The sequence below is a fragment of the Echinops telfairi genome, unplaced genomic scaffold (genome assembly GCF_000313985.2).
Source record: "Echinops telfairi isolate 266 unplaced genomic scaffold, ASM31398v2 ScPeMD7_2573;HRSCAF=3158, whole genome shotgun sequence".
Classification (NCBI taxonomy): domain Eukaryota; kingdom Metazoa; phylum Chordata; class Mammalia; order Afrosoricida; family Tenrecidae; genus Echinops; species Echinops telfairi.
In genome coordinates this window covers 2,743,833-2,749,152 of record NW_022106471.1, presented here as the reverse complement: position 1 = coordinate 2,749,152, position 5,320 = coordinate 2,743,833, and positions in this window count along the sequence as shown.

Below are 5,320 nucleotides of genomic sequence, written 5' to 3'. Positions count from 1 at the left end.
ATCAAGTCCATAAGTCCGATATTAGCCCATATGTCCAATACCAATCTATAAATTTCTCTTCAGACTCACAAAACAGATGCAATGATGCTGAATTCAGGAAGATCACAGGCCAGTGGGTGGAAAGCCTCGTGGATCCAGTGGCAGTGGAAGCATCTCAGCACTGGCGTAGGTCCATGTGTCTTGTCATCGGGAATACCAAGCCGAGAGTGTATATGTCCCGCCTTCAGTGAGCTATTTACCTCCTTAGTGCCTCTAAATGAGGTCATCAAGCTGTGACCTGATTGACAGACTAAACTCCACCCCTTCACTCTTAAGAGTCTCAAGTTGACAACAGATTATGTAACTACCACAAATTTGTTTCCTATTTTTAACTGTTAAAAATGTTTCCTTGTGGGGACCCAGGGCCCATCTAAGAGAAACTGGACATCCCCTTGCAGAAGGGCTGTGGGGAGGAGATGAGCCAGTCCAGGTGCAGTGCAGCAATGATGTAATATACAACTTTCCTCTAGTTCCTTAATGCTTCCTGTCCCCCCCCCACACCTCCACTATCATGATCCCAATTCTACCTTACAAATCCGGCTAGACCAGAGAATGTACACTGGCACAGATAGGAACTGGAAACACAGGGAATCCAGGACAGATGAACCCCTCAGGACCAGTGGTGAGAGTGGTGATACCGGGAGGGTGGAGGGAAGGTGAGGGAGAAAGGAGGAACAGATTACAAGGATCTACTTATAACCTCCTCCCTGGGGGATGGACAGCAGAGATGTGGGTGAAGGGAGATGTCGGATGGTGTAAGAGATGACAAAATAATAATAATTTATAAATTATCAAGGGTTCATGGGGGTGGGGGGAGCAGGGACGGAGGGGCAAAAATGAAGAGCTGATACCGAGGGCTCAAGTAGAAAGCAAATGTTTTGAGAATGATGATGGCAACATATGTACAAATGTGCTTGACACAATGGATGGATGTATGGATTGTGATAAGAGTTGTACGAGTACCCAATAAAATGATTTTCAAAATAAATAAATAAATAAATAAAATGAAAAACAATGTTTCCTTGTACCTAAACACAAAAATCATCTGTCAGAATCCCTGCTAACAGACTGACTCCCTGATAACAGGACAGAGTAAAACATTCTCGTGGGTTCCCCAAACTGTAAGTCTTTAAAGAAAAAGTAGAAAGCCTCGTCTTTCTCCAACAGAGCAGCTGGTGGTTTCAAACTACTGACCTTAGAGTTGGTAGCTCAACTCATAACTCACTACACCACCAAAGCTGTATCAAAGGGCTCAAACAGAAGAACAATTGTGAGGGTGACATCGGACCAGGAAATGTTGAGTAGTACCGTTGTACTATGAGTTGGAACCTAACAACAACAACAACAACAAAGTGTTGAAGAGCTATGATGTAACTTTGAGGATGAAGGCATGCCTCATCCAAGACATGGTATTTTCAATCTCCTTCTTTGCATGAGAAAGTTGGACAATGAGTAAGGAAGGCCAAAGAAGAATCAATGCCTTTAAATCACGGTGTTGAAGCATATTGAAAACACTGTGGACTGCCGGAACAATAAATAAACACCTTGGAAAAAGCAAGCCAGAATGTGCCTTAGAAGTGAGATGGTGACGCCTAGTCTCACATACCTGGACAGGTTCTCAGGGGAAACAATCCCTGGTGACGGACATTGGTCAATGAAGGCATGACAAATGCTTGATAAAATGAAGGTCATCAGAAAAAAGAAATATTGTTCCTGCTTGGAGCAGCCAAAGCACAGAGAGGACCACAGGGTTGGCCCCATTATGAGACATGATGTCCCTCACTGACCCATAGTGCTCCGGGGGACAACACAGGAGACACGGTGTGGGGATTGTGCCCAATCTGACCCCACCACCCTGAGAAGAAACAGTAAGGGTGTGCAACAGAACAACAAGGGGAACTGAGCAACGAAGTCCCAAGTCCCAACGAAGTCCCCCAAAAATAGACTTGGGGGGCAGGGCATGGCACCCCATCCGACTGAACCAGAAAACACTCCTATAGGTCAACAAACAGACCTTGAACTATTTATAGGCTTTTCTTTGTCATATTTTTTTGCTGTTGTTGTTTTATTTTCTTTTGTTGCTTTGTCTTGTTTTTGTACATGTTATTATCTCTGCAGGTCTATCTAGATAACATGGGTGGGATAAACAATCTGGAGGAGAAAACAACGGGACTGACAGTTCTGGTGGGGACGTGGGAGAGGGAGAAGCAGGGGAAAGGAAGTGGGTGTTAACAAACCCAGGGACAAGGGAACAACAAGTGATCCAAAATCGATGGCAAGGAGGCCTGGTAGGGCTTGATCATGGACAATGTAACCAAGAAGAATTACTGAAACCCAAATGAAGGCTGAACATGATAGTGGGACAAGAGGAAAGTAAAAGAAAATAGAGTAAAGAAGTAGGAGGCAAAGAGTATTTATAGAGGTCTAAATACAGGCATGTACATATGTAAATATATTTATATATGACAATGGGGAAATAGATCTATGTGCGTATATTTAAGGTAGCAGATGGACATTGAACCTCTACTCAAGTATTCCCTCAATGCAAGAACACTTTGTTCTATTAAACTGGCATTCCATGATGCTCACTTTCAGGACACGATCGCTGAAGACAAAGCAGGTGCATAAGCAAATGTGGTGAAGAAAGCTGATGGGGCCTGGCTATCAAAAGATATAGCATCTGGGGTCTTAAAGGCTTGAAGATAAACAAACAGCCATCTAGCTGAGAAGCAGAAAAGCCCACATGGGAGAAGTACACCAGCCTGTGTGATCACAAGGTGTCGATGAGATCAGGTAGCAGGCATCAAAGAACAAAAAAATCATATCATTGCGAATGAGGGGGAGTGTAGAGTAGGGACCCAAAGCTCATCTGTAGGCAACTGGACATCCCCTTACAGAAGGATTGCAGGGAGGAGATGAGCCAGTCAGGGTGCAGTATAGCAACAATGAAACATACAACTTTCCTCTAGTTCTTCAGTGCTTCTCCCCACCCTCCACCCCACTGTCATGATCCCAATTCTGCCTTACACATCCGGCTAGACCAGAACATGTACACTGGTACAGATCAGAGCTGGAAACACAGGGAATCCAGGATAGATAAACCCCTCAGGACAAATATTGAGAATAGAGATACCAGGAGGGTAAGGGGAAGGTGGGGGAGAAAGGGGAGCCAATCTACATATAATCCCCTCCCTGGGGGACAGACAGCAGAAAAATGGGTGAAGGGAGACATTGGATAGTGTAAGACATGACAACATAATAATTTATAAATGATCAAGGGTTCATGGGGTGGGGGGGGGCGATGAGGAGCTGATACCAAGGGCTCAAGTGGGAAAAAAAATGTTTTGAGAATGATGATGGCAATAAATGTGCTTGACACAATGGATTTATTGTGATGACAGTTGCATCAGCCCCCAATAAAATGATTTAGAAAGAAAAGAGGAATCTTGTCAAGAAGATCTACTGATACAGTTACTGCAACCGTGGCCTCAAACATAACCCTGGTGAGTCTGGCCAAGGGCTGGGAAGGGTTCCGTCCGGCAGCACATGTGAAAGGCAGCTAGATTAGGGTTGAAGGGGGTTGTCTCCGCCAAATGCCACAATCAAGGGGTTGGAAAGAAATCAGGCACACCAAGTAGACACCTATGGGAAAATCCAAACTGGGCATGTGCAGATGCAGGCCACCTAGGCTCAGGTGGAAGCCGACCTGGGCACAACCCACATTAGGTACCAGAGACATGACATCACATGGGTATGCCTAAAATCAGTCAATACGTTCGGCCAGTACCCTCAACCCTACCACCACCCCCAAGTGAGCATAGGAAGGGAAAAGTAAGCCACGGCCCCTTGTTCTGAGACTGGAACCCAGCATTCTTCCAGAATAATTACAGAATAATTTTCATCATCACAAATTGGGATCCCACACATAATCCCTTCTCCATGGGGTCTTCACTGCAGTCACCCATGCCCCTAATTCTCCTCCCCATCGCCTCTAAGTGTGGGAGTAGACACCTGGACTGACGCAGGGTGTGCATTTTTCTGAGATCCATTATAGTTAGAATTTCAGAGAAAGCTATTTGTTCGTGCAATTAACACAAAGATGTGGGTGACAATAGGTTGAGTCCTCCTGGGAATATGTGTTTCAACATAGAAGAAACCACCAATTAGGAAGCCGTTGGAAGTAAGAGACATAGGGAGCAAGCAGGATAAGTAACGTGGGGGTGACGATCAATGACTCGAAACAAAATGTGCACGGCTTGTTCTGTTGTGTAAGTCTTCACCCACAATTCATGGTAAAAAAAATTAAAATAAAAATTTCATAAGCTTGTTAGTTGCCTTCCTGTTAATTATGACCTGAGGCAACCTTTTGCCCTTGGATGACATGGTGGGGGGCCTCATCCTCATCATTCATGGTATGTTTGAGACCATAGTTGCTGTCCTGTCTATTCATCGCATTGAGGATTTCCCTGCTTTTTTGTGGACCCTCTCCTTTGCCAAACGTGATGTCCTTTTCTATCCATCTAAGAACATTCTGATTTTATTTCATCTAAGACGTTTTGCCTTCTGCAAAGCCACTTGCACATCACAGCTCCCTAACAGTATGAGAGCTACTACCCACCTACACAGGCTAGCGAGTCTCCAGTGGGCCTCCTGGGAATATGTGCTTCCAACCTCCAGTATGGAACCAGTAGGTGAAGCTGGAGCTCCGCTCTTCTATCTTGCAACCCAGGAATCTGTCCACTAAAGCACAGCCTCAGGAAGGGGGACTTGAGAGCCATGAGCTTTCCCTTCCTGCTACAGGAATAGAGGGCTGCCATTATTTCTTTACTTCTGAACATGTGCATCACCTACCTGCTTTGCGAAAGCCCTGGGGTCCTCTCACCGCTACTTCACAGCCAGAAAGGAAGATGTGCCCCTGTCTATTTCCTCGGCTCCAAAGCTGATCTTCCCACAGTTCATGGTTACACACAACTTGGAGCTGGTTTAACACGCAACTCTAGATGTGGCCAAGTTAGAAAGATTCAAGGGAAACGTCCGAAGTGTTTGAGAAAAGAAAAGATTTTATATATATATATATATGTATATAAAAAAATTAGACTCATCCTAGAATAATCAGCCATCTCAGATCATGCAACTCTAGATGTGGCCAAGTTAGAAAGATTCAAGGGAAACGTCCGAAGTGTTTGAGAAAAGAAGAGATTATATATATATATATATATTTAAAAAATTAGACTCATCCTAGAATAATCAGCCATCTCTCTAGATGTGGCCAAGTTAGAAA